This window comes from Rattus norvegicus, chromosome 1, assembly GCF_036323735.1.
Source record: "Rattus norvegicus strain BN/NHsdMcwi chromosome 1, GRCr8, whole genome shotgun sequence".
Lineage (NCBI taxonomy): Eukaryota > Metazoa > Chordata > Mammalia > Rodentia > Muridae > Rattus > Rattus norvegicus.
The window spans coordinates 72,692,196-72,715,897 of record NC_086019.1 but is presented as its reverse complement, the minus strand read 5'-3'; the positions used below and the strand labels follow the sequence as shown (position 1 = coordinate 72,715,897).

At 39.2% G+C, this 23,702-nt stretch overlaps 1 pseudogene; it reads left to right on the top strand.

Moving 5' to 3' along the window:
- Positions 1 to 403: 403 nt before the first annotated feature.
- Mob1a-ps1 (MOB kinase activator 1A, pseudogene 1) lies at positions 404 to 1,612 on the top strand (annotated as a pseudogene).
- The last annotated feature ends 22,090 nt before the right edge of the window (positions 1,613 to 23,702 follow it).

Sequence of the window (23,702 nt, the reverse complement as noted above, 5' to 3'; positions counted from 1 at the left end):
TTTGTAGCTACCACAGCATCTCTTATGTCCAGGCTTACCACACGATCTCCACAAATACAGATAAATAGAATTCTTCTTTTGTTTTATTGTTAAAACAAGACCTCACTGTATAGTTTTGGTAGACATATAAACTCCCAAAGAAGACCGGGCACATTTTTGCCTTCTTTTTAGTATACCATTTTAAAAACTTATTTTAACACTTGGCAATATTTTGAAAGCTATTTTGAAGAAAATAGATATCCTTGTCCTATTTATGCTCATTTCTTTTAAGACAGCACTTCCTTATCAGCCCTAGCTGTTTTGAACTCACGGTGTAGGACAGACTGGCAACCAACAGACAGACTTTCAGACTTCTGCCTCCAAATAGATTACATTAAAAACATGGACCTCGGTTCCGCATTTCTGCTCATCGAGCTGTTGGGAGGTAGCACGGAAGACTCCGCAGTCTGTGCTGGTTCGGGGCGGCTGGAACCCAGTACGAAACCCAAGCGGTGAAGCTTCGGCAGCCCTGTTGAGCCGCGGACCGCCCTCTGCTTCCCGGTGCGGGCGGCGGCGCCCAGTCTGACGGGGCGGGGGCCACGGCCCCTCGGGCTAGCAAGGATGAGCTTCCTTTTCAGCAGCCGCTCTTCGAAAACATTCAAACCAAAGAAGAATATTCCTGAAGGGTCCCATCAGTATGAACTCTTAAAACATGCAGAGGCAACTCTCGGGAGTGGCAATCTGAGGCAAGCTGTTATGTTGCCGGAGGGAGAAGACCTCAATGAGTGGATCGCTGTTAATACTGTGGATTTCTTCAATCAGATCAACATGCTGTATGGAACCATTACAGAGTTCTGCACTGAGGCAAGCTGCCCAGTCATGTCAGCAGGTACCAGGTATGAATACCACTGGGCAGATGGCACTAATATTAAAAAGCCAATTAAGTGTTCAGCACCAAAATATATTGACTATTTGATGACTTGGGTTCAGGATCAGCTTGATGATGAAACTCTTTTTCCTTCTAAGATTGGTGTCCCATTTCCCAAAAACTTTATGTCTGTGGCAAAGACTATTCTGAAGCGTCTCTTCAGGGTTTATGTCCATATTTACCACCAGCACTTTGACTCCGTGATGCAGCTGCAAGAGGAGGCCCACCTCAACACCTCCTTTAAGCACTTTATTTTCTTTGTTCAGGAGTTTAATCTGATTGATAGGCGTGAGTTGGCACCACTTCAGGAACTAATTGAGAAGCTTGGATCTAAAGACAGATAAATGCTGCTTCTTCTAGAACACAGTTACCCTCCCCCTCTATCTACTGCTAGCACTCTCTCATTGCTGTCTGGTATGGACTAAGTGATACTGACTACAAGAAACCAGGATCAAAAGATCCATTGCGTCTGAAGAAAAAATTGTCCCAAAGGTAGGTTGGCCAGATAGCTTCAGAACAATCCCATGACACAGCTAAATCAGAGGTGCTGTGTGGCCACCCTGTTACTGTTAATGTCCTTCTTTGTTTTCACCTCATGACTAACCTGTAGTTTGTTGCTGACTTTTGTTCAAGAAAATGAGTTTTTCCGTGGGACAACATAACGGATATTAAGAATTTTCAGCAGCAACTTATTAGTGAGCTTTTAGAACAAATGTCTTAACACAGATGAGTTTGCTTTGTGTTACAAATCAGTGGTGGTCTGTTTCTAAATCCCAACATTTAGAGCTTCTGTTTCACTTTGGATAGCATTTTGGTTCACATTTGTATACTGATGTTTATAGGCAAGAGTGTACGTTTTCTAGCCAGGCATGATGGTCCATGCCTGTTAGGGGCAAAGGTGGGAGGATCTCACATTTGAGGCTGGCTTGGGCTACATTGTGAAACTATTGCTAAAAAAAAGTTTGTTTTGCAAAATCCACAAGGCTTAAATCACAGGCATATGTGGACTGAGATTAACCAAAGTTATTTTAAGTGACTTTACTGTATAAACTTGTTTGGGATTGTCTTCATGTCTGACTAGATGAGGAGAGTGCACAACAGATGTAATCTTTGTGGCTTCTGACAGCGTCGTGCAGGTTCTCATTTGAGGCTCTTGACTCAGATTAACTTCATATGTAGGCTGGGGCAGAGATCAAGAAAACTTCCAAAATCTGTGACATACTTGGGCCTCAAAACCACTGTTTTCATTGATATTTCTTTGCAGTTCTTGAGGCACAGTAGAAAAAGTAGTCAGAGTACTTGATTATTTCCTGGATGATTCCATGTTTTTATTGCAACTTGAAACTTTTCTGTGCACGTAAAATGCACAGACTTCATGGCAATAGGACAAAGGTCAAAACCACAGAATAGCTTGCAGGGGTGTGTGACAGCAGGTCTCCCTGGGCCTGTTTAAGCTGGAGACCCAGCAAGGGGAGTGAATTGGGCAGCTTGGCTTCTTTCTGTTACTGAGCACAGGCTGCAGTGAGCTCTAAAGCTTCCATCCTCCTTGCCTTTGTAGCAAAACTTGAATTTTTCCTCATCCTGTCAGGATAAAAGAATCCTCTTTTGGGGAAGTGCCTGCTTTTCCTGTGATCCTCAGATCTAGTCTGTTCTGGCTGCCTTTTCAAATGTACATGACATCCCAGGGATTCTGGACCCTTGCCCAACAGGCAGTGCTGGAGTTTATCATTGTTGTGTGTCAGAGCTGGGACTTACATAGTGCTCACTGGCCTCCTACATGGCTTAATAAAAGTTAGAGTTGAAAAAAAAACATGGACCTCCAAAGATAACTGGATTCACTTCTGACTTTTAGTGGTTAATAATTTTCTCTGCATGTAGAATAAGGCTGTCAATAGGTTTGTCAAAGAAAATAATATATTAACATGTTTTCCTTCTATTCTGTCAGGTTCTTTTAAAACTCTAGATGGATGCTAGGATTTGTTAAGAACCATTTCTAAGCATTTGTGGATAATAATGTAATTCTGTCTATGAACTTATGTATGTAATTTATTACTCTTAACTGACCTGTATATGTTGAACCATGCTTGCATCCGGAATGTATTCTCCTGGGTTCTGAGAATAATCTTTCTGTTGTATTGTTGAGTTCTTTTGGTAAGGTGTTTAGTCAAGAATTATTCCATACATACCCATCAAAGAGATCGTTCCCTATTTTCCTTTTTCTATTATAAATTATTATAACCTTTGCCCCCATTTTTACAGAAAAGTTCTCTTCACATATGTGAACAAATCTCACAAACTGTTAGAAGCAAAGAAATGTCTTTAAAAAAAATCATCTTATTTTCTGTGTGTTTTTTAAGGACTGTCTATATGTTCCTTTGACCTGTTGCAATCATCTTACTTATAAATATGAAGGAGTTCTCCAAGCATATTTAAGAGGTCTGATTCGGTGGATAGGAATTTCTGTAATGCTGTTCATTATTGAACTTGGTAAGTCTCCTTCTATTATGAGGATTGACTTTGCTGGATATAGTGACATATTGCAATTATGTCTAGAAGGGTTTTTATCTTTGTTACAGTTTGTCTCCCTCTTATCAAAACTTATTCCAGAGGTTTAATATAAAGAAGGGTATCACCATGTAGCAATAAAAATGATAACAGACAAATATTACTCACTTTGAAAGAAATAATATAAAATAATGCTAACAATTTCATATTCATACTAAAAACAGAAAAATACCTCCATTTCTTTTTTGACAGAAGGAATTCTGCAAAAACTGAGGAAAAGGCCATTCAGAGACTGGTCCACCTAGGGATCCATCCCATCTGCTGACACGAAACCCAGACACTATTGCTGATACCAAGAAGTGCTTACAGACAGGAGCCTGGTATAGCTATCCCCTGAGAAGGGTCTACCACAGCAGGACTAATACAGATGTAGATATACACATCAGACATTGGACTGAGCAGGGGAACCCAATGAGGAACTTAGGGCAAGAACTATAGGAGCTGAAGGGGTTTGCAACCTCATAGGAAGAACAACAATATCAAGCAAACAGACCCCACAATGCTCCCAGGCACTAAACCGCCAACCAAAGAGTATACAGGTGGTACCTATGGCTCCAGTTGGATTTGTAGCAGAGGATTGCATTTTCTGGCCTCACTGGGAGTCCCTTGGTCCAGTGAAGCCTTGGTGATGCAGGGTAGGAGAACGGTAGGCTGCTGATGGAGGAGTGGGTAGACAGGTGAGGGAGTATTCTCCTAGAGGCAGGGGAGAGGGAAAAGGGGATAGGGGGCCTATGGTGGGGAAACTGGGAAAAGGCATAACATTTGAAATTTAAATAAATAAAATAACCAATAGGAAACCAAAAAGTGGTTCTGATATGATAAAAGTATACTGTACACATGTATAAAATCAATCCTCAAAGAATTAGTAAAAATGCCACATCAAAAAATGAACTGAAGATAGACTAGAAATTGGTACCTTGTGTGACAATCTTTTTTTATTTCACTTTGTTGCAATGTATCCACTTGACTATGTTTTCCACCTGTGTATTATAAATTGATATAGTTCAAACCCCGTTTTCTAATTCTTGTGGCCCTCTCTATCTTGAGTACAGATAAGCAGAGCTATTGACCCTGTGGAAAATATGGCCTGGCCCATGTTTCCTATTTTCATCTTAAATCCAAGGCCTTGTGAGAGAAATTCGAAGTGTGGAAAATGTCATACTCTTTCTGCAGCTTTTCTCTCTGGTTCATATTCACTCTATCCCCATCAGGATTAATGAAGTGCACCTTCCTCAAAAAGGCGTTTAGCTGAAAGGTAGAAAGCATTTCTATAATGAGTATACTCTTCTTTAAGTCATAAATGTATCCTAATTTCATAGTAAAGTCAAGTTAATTGAAAGAATAAAAGGGAAAAATCAGAAGAAAAGAAACTGGGTACATAAAATTATTATATTGTTCCTAGAAATTTAGTCAGGCAAATAGAAACACACACAAACACAAACACACACACACACACACACACACACACAGACAACTACACAATAATACAGACATATATACATGTAAGAAAGCACAGAAAGCTATACAAACAAACACAGAGGAATGTGCAGACACATATTCTGACAAAAACACACAGAAACGTACTCACAGACACGAATACCCACATAGATGGAAATTGATACACATTAAAATCTTTTCACACTTGCATAGTCAAGTGGACAGATTGACAATTTGATAAAAACACATATACACATAGCAACACAAATATAAACACATACACAACCCATATACATATAAACTCTGAGAATGTTACACACACACACACACACACACACACACACACACACACACGTACTGAAATGAATAACAATACTATTTTTTGTTTAATTACTCTCAGAAAGACAAGTAAGTTACCAGAACCTATATTGAAGTTAGAATCAGTTGGGAACCATTATGAAAACTATAACCTATAATGATTCCTTTATAACTGACAACTAATAAACAAAGGCTCTTCTCATTGTGAACAAAATTCATGAGGAAGGACTACTTAGGTGCCCAGTATAAGAAGAAATGAGATTGGATGACATTTAAATGCTCTGTAACAAAATCCCTCATTTTCATGATTGTGTCTTCCATTTGATTGCCTCCCCATTTACATGCATATCAATCTCTAGTTTTCCTTCCTCAGTAGGAAAAATGTTCAGTCACGTATCCATTTGGGAAAATATTTCCTATTTCATTAATTTTGGGCATCTGAGAGGCTCTAAAGGACTATGACATTGGTGATACCTAATTTCATCCAATAGAAGAAACTTTACCTTCAAGCAGTGAGATATGGCTCCTTTCCCATTGCCAATTGCCTGATTTTATACCTGTTGAAGATTCATCTCATGGAGTACATGGGTCTCAGCATACACAGCAACATATATATATATATATATATATATATATATATATATATATATGTGTGTGTGTGTGTGTGTGTGTGTGTGTGTGTGTGTGTGTGTGTGTGTGTGTATAAACTGCCGTCACTAAAGGCCATGTTGAAAGACTGTTCCATAAGTCATTCAAATGAGACATTGGATGAGCAGTTTTCAGTGTTTTACAGTTTTACAGTTAGGTGTTGAGACTTCACAGTTAAAGTACATCCATCATCCATCCTCCCTAGATATTCATCAGAGTATTTGAGATGGTTCAATGTCTGCACAAAATTTTTAAAGTCTGAAATTTAATCATGGTGGTGTATAAAAGCACGAGTTCCATGGAATGAGTCATGAGGTATGTCACTCTTACTAGTTGTGGCATCCCATTGTGATGTTAATTAATTAATTTTTACATTCTAAATTTTATTTCCCTCCTGAGCATCCCCCCGACTGTTCCATATCCTTCCTGTACATCCTCCCTGTCCCCCACCCCAGTCTAAATACTGATTGACAGTTGAACCAACATCATTTGATGAAAATTCTATCTGTTTTCCACTGGATTGTTTTAGGTCTTTTGGCAAATATCAAGTGACCATAGATGTGTGGTTTCATTTCTGGGTTTTCAATTTTATTCTTCTGATCTACCTGCCTGTCAGAGTACCAAAACTATACAGGTTTTTTTTTTAAACACTGCTGCTCTGTAATACAGCTTGACATTAGGGATGGTGATTCATCCAGAAATTCTTTAATTGTTTAATTTCCCTATCCTGTTTTTTGTTTTGTTTTTGTTTTGTTTTGTTTTGTTTTTTGTTATTCCAAATTTCTTTTTCTAACTTTGTGAATAACTGACTTGGGATATGATAGGGATTGCATTGAATCTGTAGTTTGCTTTCAGCAAGATGGACGTTTTTACTATATTAATGCTGCCAATTCATGAGCATGGGAGAGCTTTCCATCTTCTGAGATCTTCTTCAATTTCTTTCTTCAAAGACTTGAAGTTCTTTTCATATAGATCTTTCACTTGCTTGGTTAAAGTCACGCCAAAATATTTTATGCTGTTTTGGACTATTGTGAAGGGAGTCATTTCCTTAACTTCTTTCACAGCCTGTTTATCCTTTGAGTAGAGGAAGGCTAAACTGAGTCATCAGAGAAATTAAATCAAAACCACTCTGAGATTACACCTCAAACAAGTTAAAATGGGTAAGATCAAAAACTCAGGTGACAGTAAATACTGGTGAGGATGTGGAGAAAGAGGAATGTTCCTCCATTTTTGGTGAGAATACAAGCTGGTACAACCACTCTGGAAATCAATATGGCCATTCTTCAGAAAATTGGACATAGTACTACCTGAGGACTCAGCTGTAACACTCCTGGCCATATATCCAAGAGATGGTCCAACATATAATAAGGACACATACTCCATTGTGTTCATAGCAGCCTTATTTGTAACAGCTAGAAGCTAGAAAGAACCCAAATACCCTTCAACAGAGGAATGGATAAAAAAAACTGTGCTACATTTACACAATGGAGTACTACTCAGCTATTAAAAACAATGACTTCATGAAATTCTATGTAAATGAATGGAACTTGAAAATATCATCCTGAGTGACGTAATCCAATCACAAAAGAACACACATGGTATGCTATCAGTGATAAGGGGATATTAGCCTCAAAGCTTGGAATACCCAAGATATAATTCACAAACCACATGAAGCTCAAGAAGAAGGAAGACCAAAATGTGGATACTTTAGTCCTTCTTTGAATGGGGAACAGAAATGCAGGAGGAAATACAGAGACAAAGTGTAGAACAGAGACTGAACATCCTGAGACTGCCTCTCATGAGGTCTGGGCCAGCTTGAGCTACGCATTTCATTTGGGAGGCAGACAGGCCAATGTAGGCAGGTCTCTGAATTTGAGGTCAGCTTGATCTACAGAATTAGTTCCAAGACAGCCAGGGCTACACAGGAAAACTCTGTCTAAATAAATAAATAAAATTGAAAAACATTTAACATGTAAATGAAAATGCAATAAAAAAAACAAGCATCAGAAGATTCTATGGCCATTTATTTGTGTGTACTTAGGATAAAACTCATTGGTTTTCTTTAGTAAGACTTCACTGTCTACAGTGCAATAGAAACTGTTAATAGTACAGCTATATGTGACTGATTTTGTTGTCAGGGTTTCTATTCCTGCACAAACATCATGACCAAGAAGCAAGTAGGGGAAGAAATGGTTTATTCAGCTTACACTTCCATGCTGCTCATCATCAAAGGAAGTCAGAACTGGAACTCAAGCAGGTCAGGATGCAGGAGCTGATGCAGAGGCCATGGAGGAATGTTTCTTACTGGCTTGCTCAGCTTTCTTTCTTACAGAACTCAGGACCACTAGCCCAGGGACAGCACCACCCTAATGGTCTGGTTGCTCCCACCTTGATCACTAGTTCAGAATATGCCTTACAGCTGGATCTCATGAAACATTTCCATAACTGAGGTTCCTTTTTCTGTGATAACCCTAGCTTGTGTCAAGTTGACACACAAAACTAGCCAGTACATGGGTCCAGATAGACAGTTATTTTTTTCAATCAGCTTCCTGGCTTTATGTGGGACACCAATTGACAGAAAAACAGACCAATCTCTGGATGAATTAAAAGGAGAAAAATAGCAGCTCTCTGCTCCCAAGCCCCGTGGGAGAGAGACCTCACCGCCTGGTCAGGTGGGCACTCCTGAGGCTGCAGAGCAGAGGAGACAACAAACACTGCCAACCCCTGCCCACATCCCTGGCCCAAGAGGAAACTGTATAAGGCCTCTGGGTTCCCGTAAGGGAGGGCCCAGGAGCGGCAGGAGCCCTGCGCCTGAGACACCGACGGAACCTGAAGGAAACAGACAGGATAAACAGTTCTCTGCACCCAAATCCCGTGGGAGGGAGAGCTAAACCTTCAGAGAGGCAGACACGCCTGGGAAACCAGAAGAGACTGCACTCTGCACACATCCAGACGCCAGAGGAAAACACCAAGCGCCATCTGGAACCCTGGTGCACGGAGGCTCCCGTAAAGAGCGGCGCAGATCTTCCCGGTTGCTGCCGCCGCAGAGAGGACTTAGACAGTACCCCACGAGCAAACTTGAGCCTCAGAACCACAGGTAAGACCAACTTTTCTGCTGCAAGAAACCTGCCTGGTGAACTCAGGACACACAAAGGCAAAATTCCTCTAGGACCGGGCACTTCCTGTGTTTACCAGAAGTCCCACACCCGCAGATCCCGGCCCGCAGCAGCTCTCTGCTCCCAAACCCCGTGGGAGAGAGGCCTCACCACCTGGTCAGATGGGCACTCCCGAGGCTGCAGAGCGGAGGAGACCACCAACACTGCCCACCCCTGCCCACATCCCTGGCCCAAGAGGAAACTGTATAAGGCCTCTGGGTTCCCATAGGGGAGGGCCCAGGAGCGGCAGGACCCCTGCGCCTGAGACACCGCCAGAACCTGAAGGAAACAGACCAGATAAACAGTTCTCTGCACCCAAATCCCGTGGGAGGGAGAGCTAAACCTTCAAAGAGGCAGACACGCCTGGGAAACCAGAAGAGACTGCACTCTGCACACACATCTCGGGCGCCAGAGGAAAACAGCAAACGCCATCTGGAACCCTGGTGCACTGAAGCTCCCGGAAAGGGCGGCGCATATCTTCCTGGTTGCTGACACCGCAGAGAGCTCGTGGGCAGCACCCCGCGAGCAAACTTGAGCCTCCGGACCACAGGTAAGACCAACTTTTCTGCTGCAAGTGACCTACCTGGTGAACTCAAGACACAGGGCCACAGGAACAGCTGAAGACCTGTAGAGAGGAAAAACTACACGCCCGAAAGCAGAACACTCTGTCCCCATAACTGGTTGAGAGAAAACAGGAAAACAGGTCTACAGCACTCCTGACACACAGGCTTATAGGACAGTCTAGCCACTGTCAGAAATAGCAGAACAAAGTAATACTAGAGATAATCTGATGGCGAGAGGCAAGCGCAGGAACCCAAGCAACAGAAACCAAGACTACATGGCACCATCGGAGCCCAATTCTCCCACCAAAACAAACATGGAATATCCAAACACACCAGAAAAGCAAGATCTAGTTTCAAAATCATATTTGATCATGATGCTGGAGGACTTCAAGAAAGACGTGAAGAACTCCCTTAGAGAACAAGTAGAAGCCTACAGAGAGGAATCGCAAAAATGCCTGAAAGAATTCCAGGAAAACATAAATAAACAAGTAGAAACCAATAGAGAGGAGACACAAAAATCCCTGAAAGAATTCCAGGAAAACAGAATCAAACAGTTGAAGGAATTAAAAATGGAAATAGAAGCAATCAAGAAAGAACACATGGAAACAACCCTGGATATAGAAAATCAAAAGAAGAGACAAGGAGCTGTAGATACAAGCTTCACCAACAGAATACAAGAGATGGAAGAGAGAATCTCGGGAGCAGAAGATTCCATAGAAATCATTGACTCAACTGTCAAAGATAATGTAAAGCAGAAAAAGCTACGGGTCCAAAACATACAGGAAATCCAGGACTCAATGAGAAGATCAAACCTAAGGATAATAGGTATTGAAGAGAGTGAAGATTCCCAGCTCAAAGGACCAGTAAATATCTTCAATAAAATCATAGAAGAAAACTTCCCTAACCAAAAAAAGAGATACCAATAGGCATAAAAGAAGCCTACAGAACTCCAAATAGATTGGACCAGAAAAGAAACACCTTCCGTCACATAATAGTCAAAACACCAAACGCACAAAATAAAGAAAGAATATTAAAAGCAGTAAGGGAAAAAGGACAACTAACATATAAAGGCAGACATATCAGAATCACACCAAACTTTTTGCCAGAAACTATGAAGGCCAGAAGATCCTGGACAGATGTCATACAGACCCTAAGAGAACACAAATACCAGCCCAGGTTACTGTATCCTGCAAAACTCTCAATTAACATAGATGGAGAAACCAAGATATTCCATGACAAAACCAAATTTACACAATATCTTTCTACAAATCCAGCACTACAAAGGATAATGAAGGGTAAATCCCAACATAAGGAGGCAAGCTATACCCTAGAAGAAGCAAGAAACTAATCGTCTTGGCAACAAAACAAAGAGAAGAAAAGCACACAAACATAACCTCACATCCAAATATGAATATAACAGGAAGCAATAATCACTATTCCTTAATATCTCTCAAAATCAATGGCCTCAACTCCCCAATAAAAAGAAATAGATTAACAAACTGGATACGCAACGAGGACCCTGCATTCTGCTGCCTACAGGAAACACACCTCAGAGACAAAGACAGACACTACCTCAGAGTGAAAGGCTGGAAAACAACTTTCCAAGCAAATGGTCAGAAGAAGCAAGCTGGAGTAGCCATTCTAATATCAAATAAAATCAATTTTCAACTAAAAGTCATCAAAAAAGATAAGGAAGAACACTTCATATTCATCAAAGGAAAAATCCACCAAGATGAACTCTCAATCCTAAATATCTATGCCCCAAATACAAGGGCACCTACATACGTAAAAGAAACCTTACTAAAGCTCAAAACACACATTGCACCTCACACAATAATAGTGGGAGATTTCAACACCCCACTCTCATCAATGGACAGATCATGGAAACAGAAATTAAACAGAGACATAGACAAAGAGAAGTCATGAGCCAAATGGACTTAACGGATATTTATAGAACATTCTCTCGTAAAGCAAAAGGATATACCTTCTTCTCAGCTCCTCATGGTACTTTCTCCAAAATTGACCATATAATTGGTCAAAAAACGGGCCTCAACAGGTACAGAAAGATAGAAATAATCCCATGCGTGCTATCAGACCACCACGGCCTAAAACTGGTCTTCAATAACAATAAGGGAAGAATGCCCATATATACGTGGAAATTGAACAATGCTCTACTCAATGATAACCTAGTCAAGGAAGAAATAAAGAAAGAAATTAAAAACTTTTTAGAATTTAATGAAAATGAAGGTACAACATACCCAAACTTATGGGACACAATGAAAGCTGTGCTAAGAGGAAATCTCATAGCGCTGTTGCCTGCAGAAAGAAACAGGAAAGAGCATATGTCAGCAGCTTGACAGCACACCTAAAAGCTCTAGAGCAAAAAGAAGCAAATACACCCAGGAGGAGTAGAAGGCAGGAAATAATCAAACTCAGAGCTGAAATCAACCAAGTAGAAACAAAAAGGACCATAGAAAGAATCAACAGAACCAAAAGTTGGTTCTTTGAGAAAATCAACAAGATAGATAAACCCTTAGCCAGACTAACGAGAGAACACAGAGAGTGCGTCCAAATTACAAAATCAGAAATGAAAAGGGAGACATAACTACAGATTCAGAGGAAATTCAAAAAATCATCAGATCTTACTATAAAGGCCTATATTCAACAAAACTTGAAAATCTAAAGGAAATGGACAATTTCCTAGACAAATACCATGTACGGAAGTCAGGAATAGATGAACCAGTTAAACAACCCCATAACTCCTAAGGAAATAGAAGCAGTCATTAAAGGTCTCCCAACCAAAAAGAGCCCAGGTCCAGACGGGTTTAGTGCAGAATTCTATCAAACCTTCATAGAAGACCTCGTACCAATATTATCCAAACTATTTCACAAAATTGAAACAGATGGATCACTCCCGAATTCCTTCTATGAAGCCACAATTACTCTTATACCTAAACCACAGAAAGACCCAACACAGAAAGAGAACTTCAGATCAATTTCCCTTATGAATATCGACGCAAAAATACTCAATAAAATTCTGGCAAACCGAATCCAAGAGCACATCAAAACAATCATCCAACATGACCAAGTAGGCTTCATCCCAGGCATGCAGGGATGGTTTAATATACGGAAAATCATCAACGTGATCCATTATATAAACAAACTGAAAGAACAAAACCACATGATCATTTCATTAGATGCTGAGAAACCATTTGACAAAATTCAACACCCCTTCATGATAAAAGTCCTGGAAAGAATAGGAATTCAAGGCCCATACCTAAACATAGTAAAAGCCATATACAGCAAACCAGTTGCTAACATTAAACTAAACGGAGAGAAACTTGAAGCAATCCCACTAAAATCAGGGACTAGACAAGGCTGCCCACTCTCTCCCTACTTATTCAATATAGTTCTTGAAGTTCTAGCCAGAGCAATCAGACAACAAAAGGAGGTCAAGGGGATACAGATCGGAAAAGAAGAAGTCAAAATATCACTATTTGCAGATGATATGATAGTATATTTAATTGATCCCAAAAGTTCCATCAGAGAACTTGTCACCAAGTCTCCATCCTTGTCTTCACTCAGCTTTATTCGTCAAAAACACCTGGGATCAATAAAACTCGCCATGAGAACTGGAGCATTGAGAAGGAAGAAAAGTAACATCAACTTGAACATATTTGTCCTGCCTTCATCCTGGACTGTGTGGAATATCATGTCAGCACATTTAATTGTAACCTATATATTTCTAACTGCTTTTATTTCTCTGGTCAAAGAAGAGGCCAGTTGCACATTCATGATTCATTTTTTTTGTAATTTCTCTGGACCCTGGAAAAATCTTGAACTCTGTACTCTGCATCTGATGTCCACAGCTCACGTATTAAACATGGGTAGGTAGAGAGTTCATTCTCAGGATGCATAACATTACTCTTGTTTTTGACCCATGGAAGGAAGTGATTTACTTCCAATTTGGACCTTGGAATATTTCAACAAACTGATTCTCTGATCGTAATTAAAAATGAATCAGATGATGCACAGTGAGACATGTGGTAATGGTTCATTTAGAATGCTTTGGCAATATACATGGCATTGCATCACCAAGTCTAAGTGAGGGATAGGCAGTATCATGTTATAGCAACCATAGGTGGTCAAGACTATGCCATGCCAGTGACAGGTACAGGTATCTAAATAAGGCTTGTGCTTACTTGTCCTGAGAATCAATAAACAGCAAATTCTGAACTTCACTTGATGTGGGTGTATCCAAAACTATCCAGTTTATCACATATCCACATTTAACTTTCATGTCAAGGCTGGAGTTTTAAAGATTCAGAGAGAATGTCAGGCCTCTGTGCCTTGTTTCAAATACTACCAAAAAATGATCACCACACCTTATAATAAATCATTATTAATGAGAAAGTAAGTTGAATATTTGAGTTCTAAATCATGATCTGCTTCCCAGATCCTCGGTTTTCAAACTTCTATAGTTTAAGCAGACTCATTTCTGCTACAGTATCTCTGTTTTCCTACATCACTTTTTCTCATTTTACATCCAGTAGTGGCTCTGAAGATGTTTTGTCTTAGAAGCATCTTGTCACTATCTTAGAAGCAAATAATTACTGAGAAGCAACACTGTCTTTAATGTGTAAACTCTTTTTAATTTTAGTCATCTATTCTTGATTGCATTCTACAACCAGTGCTGTTCACTGGAGAGTTTAGTCATGATTATGAACTCAAGAACCTATTTCAGTGGATATGGATTTCAAAGGAAGCAAAAGAAATGTAGGGTAGTCTTGGGTGTGGGTGGTGATATATTCTAATTAGCATTGAGATGAGGCAAACAAGGATAGTTATCTTCTCTGGATATTTTTGTACATTTAAAAACCAACATTTAACATGTGTATGACCTCTGATTCTGTGAAAAGCTGTGTATCAAAAAATGAGATTGGAGAAATTATTCATTAAAACACAGTTGAAGGTCACCTTTCTAGAGTGCAAATGAAATTTTCAGTAGTCCAGATTCAGAATGTTATCCAGTATTTTTACACTCAATAACTATTATTTCTTTTCAAATTTATATACAAAATAGGGAGTTTCATTAAGGAACATTCACACAGGTAATTTTCTGGTATTTACCCATCTATCAGGTCATCTTACTACAGATTCATTTCTAAGATCAATCAACCTCTTTTTCATTTCATGATATTTTGTGTACATATTCAATTTACAGAACAAGTATGACATTTTCTTATAATATATACATATATAGACATATATATGCATACATACATACATTCTTGTGGCTTCATCATATGGTACTTATGTACACACACACACACACACACACATAGACATACACACACACACACACACACACACACACATTGTTACATCTAGACTCTAAAAAGTCTGAATCTCCTAAGTCAGTCTCTTTAGTTTAAAATGATGGCATCCTGCTCCATGCTCAATTCCTATGAATGACATTACCTTATTCCTCCAACAGGGACCCTGTTCAAAGTTCAATGGTTTGCTGATAGTGTTCACCTCAATAGTGGTGACACTCTGGCTGAGCTTCTCAGGATACAGCTATATCAGGCTCCTATCAGCATGCATTTCTTGGCTTTATCAATATTGAATAGTTTTGATGTCTGTGTATATATGGGCTGGATACCCAGGTGGGGAAGCCTCTGAATGGCCATTCATTCAGTCTCTGCTCCAAACTTCATGTCGATATCCTTTCTTATGAATTTTTTGTCTCCACTTTTAAGAAGGACTGAAGCATCCTCACTTTGGTTGTCCTTCTTCTTGAGATGCATGTGGTCCATGGATTGTATCTTAGGTAATTTGAGCTTTTGTACTAATATTGACTTATCAGTGAGTACATACCATGTGTACTTTTTGTGATTGGGTTACAACACTCAGGATGATATTTTCTACTTCCAAACATTTGCCTATGAATTTCATGTAGCCATTGTTTTTGATAGCAGAGTAGTATTCCATTGTGTAGATGTACCACATTTTCTGTATCCATTCCTCTGGTGAAGGGCATTGGGATTCTTTACAAATTCTGGCTATTATAAATAAGGCTGCTATTAGCATAGTGGAGCATGTGTCTTTGTTGTATGTCGGAGCATCATTTGGGTATAGGCCCAGGAGTGGTATAGCTGGGTCTTCAGATGGTACCATGTCCAATTTTCTGAGGAAGCTCCAGACTGATATCCAGAGTAGTTGTACCAGTTTGCAATCCCACCAACAATGGAGGAGTGTTCCTCTTTCTCTACATCCTTGCCAGTATCTGTCGTCACCTGAGTTTTTGATTTTAGCCATTCTGATTGGTGTGAATTGGAATCTCAGGGTTGTTTGTATTTTCATTTCTCTGATGACTAAGGATATTGAACATTTCTTTACATACTTCTCAGCCAGTTGATACTCCTCAGCTGAAAATTCTTTGTTTAGCTCTGTACCCCATTTTTAATAAGGGTACTATTAAATAGTCTAACTTCTTGAGTTCTTTGTATACTTCTGATATTAGCCCTCTATTGGATGTAGGATTAGTAAAGATCTTTTCCCAATCAGTTGGTTGTTGTTTTGTCCTAATGACATTGTACTTTGCCTTACAGAAGCTTTGCAGTTTTATGAGATCCCATTTGTCGATTCTTGATCTTATAGCATACACTATTGGTGTTTTGTTCAGGAAATTTTCTCCAGTGTCCATGTGATCGAGACTCTTCCCAAATTTTTCTTCTATTGGTTTGTGTGTATCTGGTATTATGTGGAGGCTCTTGATCTACTTGGACTTAAGCTTTGTACAGGCAATAAGAATGGATTGATTTGCATTCTTATACATGCTGACCTCCAGTTGAACCAACACCATTTGTTGAAAATGCTATCTTTTTTGCACTGGATGGCTTTAGCTCCTTTGGCAAAGATCAAGTGACCATTGGTGTGTGGGTTCATTGCCGAATCTTCAATTCTATTCTATTGATCTACTTGCCTATCTCGTTACCGATACCATACAGGTTTTTTTTTGTTTTTTTGTTTTTGTTTTTTGTTGTTTTTTTTTTTTATCACTCTTGCTCTGTTATTACTACTTGACAGGGATGGTGATTCCCGCAGAAGTTCTTTTATTGTTGAGAATAATTTTCACTATCCTGGGATTTTTGTTATTTCAAATGAAGTTGAAAATTCTTCTTTCTAACTCTATGAAGAATTGAGCTGGAATTTTCATCAGGATTTCATTGAATCTGTAATTGCTTCTGGCAAAATGCCCTTTTTCACTATATTAATCCTGCCAATCCATGAGCATGGATGATCTTTCCATTTTCTGAGAGCTTCTTAATTTTTTTCTTCAGAGACTTGAAATTCTTGTCATACTGATATTTCACTTGTTTAGTTAGAGTCACACCAATGTATATTTTGTTATTTGTGACTATTGTGAACGGTGTTATTTCTCTAATTTCTTTCTCAGCCTGTTTATCCTTTGAGTAGAGGAAGGCTACTGATTTATTTGAGTTAATTTTATACCCAGCCACTTTGCTGAATTTGTTTATCAGGTTTAAGAAATCTGTGTGGAATTTTTGTGGGGTCACTTAAGTATTCTATTATATCTGTGTGACCCATCCAAAAAACTGTATTTAATGGTCATGTTCAGAATTAAAGGAGTGCAGAAATTATTCAATCATCTGAGAGATTCTGTCATAAGGGCACTTGGGGAAGAGATTTGCTCTCCCAAAATTGGCAGAAGCCCTCCTGCAAGCCTTGCCATCTAGTCAGTCCCCTGGAGACTAGGTCCAGACTGAAATGGAGGCAGAACAACACCTGCCCATGTTCTCTTCCCTTCTTCTGGATCTTCAAACCTAGCTGGACAAAAAATCTCCATGGAAAAGCTCTGGCACTGAGGCCCACACAAGAGAATCAAATAATCATATTTGAACAAGCCAGCTCAGTCAGTATACAGTCTCAAGGGAGGGAGTGAGGACTCAAAAAACAAACAAACAAACAAAAAAAAAAACAATTAGACAAAACTATACCATGACTCCAGCCACTGCTGAAGCTGAAGCAATGTTATTTTTTCTCAGTCTGCTTTTATATCAATCTAGGTACTAAGATAAAAGACAAAGTGATCAAGCAAATAAAGAGCAAAGAGATCACACCAGTTAGCAATCAAACAAAGTAATAAGATCCCCAGAGTCTCTGAGTCTGGGAGATTAAGAGGATTATCAAGACAAAAGGAATGTCACACATTCCTTGGCTGTGTTTACCTTGATCCTTGCATTACCCCAAATATGAATATTCTTATCTGAGCCTATTTCCTTGAGCCCAGTGAAAAGTACTTGCCAAAATTCTCTTCACATGTATTAAAAAATGGAGTAAACAACTAAATAAAGAATTCTCAACTGAGCAATACCAAAGGGCTGAGAAGCACCTAATGAAATATTCAACATCCTTAGTCATCAGGGAATTGCAAATACAAACAACCCTGAGATTCTAACTCACACCATTCAGAATGGCTAAGAACAAAAATTCAGGTGACAGCAGATGCTGGCAAGGATGTGGAGAAATAGGAACACTTCTCTATTGTTGGTAGGATTACAATCTAGTACAACCACTCTGGAAATCAGTCTGGAGAATCCTCAGAAAATTGGACATAGTACTACCTGAGAACACAGCTGTTCCACTCCTGGGCATATACCCAAATGATGCTCCAACATTCAACAAAGACACATGCTCCACTGTGTTCATAGTAGCCTTATTTATAATGGCCAGAAGTTGGAAAGAACCAGATAGCTTTCAAAAGAGGAATGGATATAGAAAACAATGTGGTATATTTACACAATGGCTTACTACTCAGCTATTAAACACAATGACTACATGAAATTCTTAGGCAAATGATTGGAACTAGAAAATATCATCCTGAGTGAGGTAACCTAATCACAAAAGACCACACATGGTATGCACTCACTGATAAGTAGATAAAGCTTGGAATACCTAAGGAAATTCATAGATCATATGAAGCTCAAGAACGGAGGGCAAAATGTGAATGCTTCATTCCTTCTTAGAAAGGAGAACAAAATACTCATGGGAGGAAATACAGGGACAAAGCGTGGAGGAAGGACTGAAGAAAAGATAACCCAGCCCCACCTGTGGATCTATCCCATATGCAGCCACCAAACCCAGTCCCTGTTGTTGATGCCAGGAAGGGTTTGCTAACAGGAACCAGATATGGGTGTCCCCTGAGAGGCTTTGCTAGAACCCTACTGACACATTTGAGGATGCTTGCAGCTAACCATTGGACTGCACAACAGGACCACAGTGAAGGAGTTAGAGAAAAGACTGACGAAGCTGAAGGGTTTTGCAACATCACAGGAAGAACCACGGTATCAACCAATCAGACTCCACTATAGTGGGACTAAACCATCAACCAATGAGTACACATAGAGGGAAACCATGACTCCAGCCACATATGTAGCAGAGGATGGCATTGTCCAGCTCCTGTGAAAGCTCGTTTTACTCAATGTAGTTGAATGCCAGAGCGTAGAGCTGGGAATGGGTGGGTTGGAGTGGGAGCATCCTCATAGAAGGAGGGGGAGTTATTATGGGAGGGGAAGGAAAAGGGATAACATTTGAAATGTAAATACATAAAATATATAAGAAAAATGAAATAAAAAAACAAAGGTATGAAACAAACAACAACAAAAAAAAATATAATTTACATTAGGTTAAAATTACCAAGGCAAAACTTGACAAAGGAGAGGTGTCTTTTTCTTTTTTTAATAAAATTTACTTTTCACACAGAAAAGAGAAAATCTGTAAATGTAATTCATCACAGAAACAAAGTGAATAGTGCAGGAAGAGAAAGTCTTATTGGATTCCAAACAAGCCTTTGATAAAACAGAACACCACCTAATGATAAAAGTCTTGTGAGAGAGTAGGAATACAGGAAACATGTGAACATAATAAGGACAACATACAACAATCCTATAGTCAATATCAAATCAAATAGAAACTCAAAGCAATTCCTCTAACATCAATAGTAGTTTCAGCCTATACTCTCCCTCTTTAAATATTCAAAATTTTACTTGAAGTCCTTGGTATATATTCTTTGAAGTGTAAATTTTGCTTTTTTTGTCTTTCTTTTAAAAATTATGTGGGCATGTGTGTTTTTTCTGTATGTATGTCCTATATGTGTATACTATATAGATACCAGAGTTGTGATTCAGATATCTGGTAATTGGAGACAGTTTAGTGCTGCCCAGTAAGTGCCAGAAATATGACTTTGATTCCCTTCTTTTATAGAAATTGTTATTGACAGTTAATCATCTCTGCAGCTCTGAATTATACCCCATAAAGCACATTGCTCTCTACAAAGTCTTTGCTTGGTCCCTTAATTATAACATAGATGATCAAAACAAACTAAGTTGCGTAACTGATTTTTGTCTCAATAGTGAGTTATTCATAGCAAAATAAATTGGACTTTTAGGATATTTGAAAATGTTATCTTACATTATGGGATCTAAGTATGGTGTATGTATGAATTCTGATGTAGATGATTTTAAAATATCCACAGGACACAGCCAAATGATAGAGTGGTTTGATTTTGAGAGGTGATAACTTCAGAAAACTGTATACGCTTTACCTAAAGTGATATCTCTGGGTGCTTATATAATATGAAATCAACAGTAAGTATTCTTCCTCAGATTGATGTCCTCATCAATTCATTCTCAGCGAAATAAACATGCCAGCTCAAAGTGTAGCTACTTATCTATATATATGTACTCAAATAGCAGTCTTGCAATCTCATGTCTACATTGGAATCATGGAACGGGGGAATCTCTTGATGAGCTAGAACCATAGGGCAATGGAAACTCCCAGGAACCTGTACCAGTCCTGCTAGAACAAAGTCGAAGAGTCCTCTGAGGGGAAAGTGAGAATGCTTATAGTAAAGATGAAGAAGAAGACTCAGAGACAATGATTAGAAATTGGGAAGGCTGTCCAGTCAATACTATGGCAGGCAGGAGTTTAATTCTCTTAGATTTTATATACTTTACAGTATCTTGGCAAATAAGGCTACAAGCTAACAGAAACAATTTGCTAAATGGACACAAGACATTCCTTCCCATTCCAAAAGCCTCTGTTCTTTCCACCAAGGTCAATACAATTTTTAGTCCATAATCTTGAGCCCCAGTGCATCTCATCTTATAGTCCCATGCCTCAGAAGTCCTGACCTGCCTTAACTCTGCCTGAAAGGCACACTTTTCCTTGCTTTAAAGAAATGGCAAAATGGCTCCTAACAGGAACCTAGGAGGGAGATCCTAGGTAAGATACCAACCAGTTGGTAATATTGACCCTGGAACTACCATCTTGTGTATCCAGGCAAGACTATTTTTAATTGATTATTTTATTTATTTACATTTCAAATGTTGTCTCCCTTCCTGACATCACCCCTCGAGTATCCCCCTTCGCTGGGGTGGCAAGCCTCCACAGCATCAAGTGCCTCCCCTGCCATTGACACCAGAGAAGGCAAGCCTCTGCTACATATATAGCAAGAGCCATGGATCCAACCACGTATAATATACTCTTTGTTTGTTGGTTTAGTTTCTGGGAGCTCTGAGAAGTCCAGTTAGTTGCTATTGTTCTTCCCATGGGGTTACAATCCCCTTAAGCTCCTTTAGTCCTTCCCTATCTCTTCCACTGGGGTTCCTGGGCTCAGTCTAATGGTTGGTTTTGAGTGTTGTGTCTGTCTTAGTCAGATGTTAGTAAAGGCTCTCAGAAAACAACCCTACTGGACTCCTATCTGTAAGCACTTCTTGGCATCAGCAATAGTGGCAGGGTTTTGTGTTTGCAGATGTGGTGGATCCCAAGATGGAGTGGTCTCTGAATGCCCTTTCCTTCAGTTTCTGCTCCATTTTTAGTCTCTGCATTTCCTTTAGCAGGAACAATTCTGGGTTAAACATTCTTGAAATGAGTGAGTGAACACTTATCTCAACAGGGGGCCATGCTTATCTACTGGGGATGGTCTTTTCAGGTTCTCTCTCATCTTTGTTGGGTATTTCGGTTAATGTTATCCTCATTATCCTCCTGGGAGCCTCTTGCATCACTGGCATCTGGGACTTTCTAGTGGTCTCCTTCCACCGATTCCCTTTCCCCCTTCCCCCCAAAACCCCACTGTTACTTATTTCTATTCATTCTCCTGGCCCTCTGGACTTTTTTCCTGTTTCTTCCAATAAGTGAACCTGTCCCCCTTTTCTCTCTGCCTCCCCTCTCCAATCCAGCACCCTCGGTCCCTTTGCCTCAAGTGAATATTTTGTTCCTCCTTCTAATTGGGATTAAGCATCTACACTTTGCCCTTCCTTCTTATTAAACTTCATATGGTTTGTGAATTGTATTATGGGTGTCCTGAGCTTTGGGGTAATATCCACTTATCAGTGAGCACATACTATGTGCTTTTGGGTCTGGCTTATCTCACTTGGGATGATAGTTTCTAGTTCTACCCATTTGTCTTCAAAATTTATCAAGTCTTCATTTTTAATAGTTGAATAATATTCCATTGTGTAAAGGTACCACATTTTCTGTGTCCATTCATCTATTGAAGGACATCTGGGTTGTTTCCAGCTTCTGACTATTATAAATGTTGCTGCTATGAACATAGTGGAGCACATGTTCTTATTATATGTTAGAGCTTCTTTTTGGGTGTATGCCCAGTAGTATTATAGCTGGGTCTTCAGGTAGAACTATTTCAAATTTCTTAGGAACCATCAGATTGATTTCCAGAGTGATTGTACCAGCTCCAGGCAAGATTTCTAATTGAAGATTTTAGACCCCCAACCCATCCTCAACACTGAACCTATTTTTTTTGTTCTGCCTACAAGATGTGTTGGAGTAAAGTAGAGCATAAATTGCAGGAAAGATCAACTGACTGGTATAGTCTGAAACCATGCCATGAGAGAAAACCCAAGTCTGACACTGTTAATAATATTCTACTTCACCCACAGACAGGTACCTAGTTTTACCACAAGCAGAGAGGCTTTATTCAGAAACTGATGGAAACAGGTGTTAAGCACACAGCCTAATATTATGCAGAACTCAGGGAATATTGTGGAAGAAGAGAAAAAAGGATTGTAGGACCAGATTGGCCAAGGATACCTCACTGAAACGTAGAAAATCAACTAATCTGGTCCAAAATGAGATCACAGAGACTGAACAACTAACCAGGGGACATGCATGGGACTCACCTAGACCCTCTGCATATTTATAACAGCTGTGAATATTGGTCTTCCTGTGGTACTTTTAAAAGTAGGAACAGATGCTGTCTCTGACAGTGTTGTGTGCCATTGAAACCCTTCAAGCTATTGGTAAGTCTCTTCTATCCCTCTTCTAGGGTAGTGGATATTTAGGAGGCCTCTTCTACTCTAAAGAGAAAGGGAGAAGGAGTTGAGGGATGGGAAGATGGGGAAAAGGGCTGAGAGGAGAAGATGGGAAAGAAAGTGTAATCAAGATGTAATATAAATTAATTAATTAGAAACAACAGCAGCAAAAACAAATCTCATGTCTATTACAAACATGCTTCACTTGAGCATTACTACTGTATTAACTGGTAGAATACATTATTAAAAAAAATGCTACCAGTTTACTATGGCCAGATACACTAATTCCAATGAAGAAACAAAAATAAACATGTAGACATCACAACAACACGACTCCAAACATTACCATCTTAACCTAAAAAGTGAACATGGTGAATGACAGAAAACAAAGAATGCAAAGAACAATTATAAAAATGTTCAAGAAAATAAAACATGGCAGAAATTATTTTTGGAACAAGCAATGTAGTCCCAAAACATGCACAAAATAAGGATATAAGTGAGGATATAGCAGTCAAATTCTACAATTGTACAAAATTATGAAAAAAATCAAAGTAAAAGATATCAAATAAAACAATGATAATTCTAATCAAGAACATAAGCATATTTCAAGTTGAAGACTGTATTTCAAAACTTAAAAACATTGCACAAGAATACAAGATGACACAATTAAAAATTGACAAACTATCAGCATATATGGAGAAGGATTCACAGGCATGAAGAATTTATCAAATAAAATGTAATACTGGGGAGC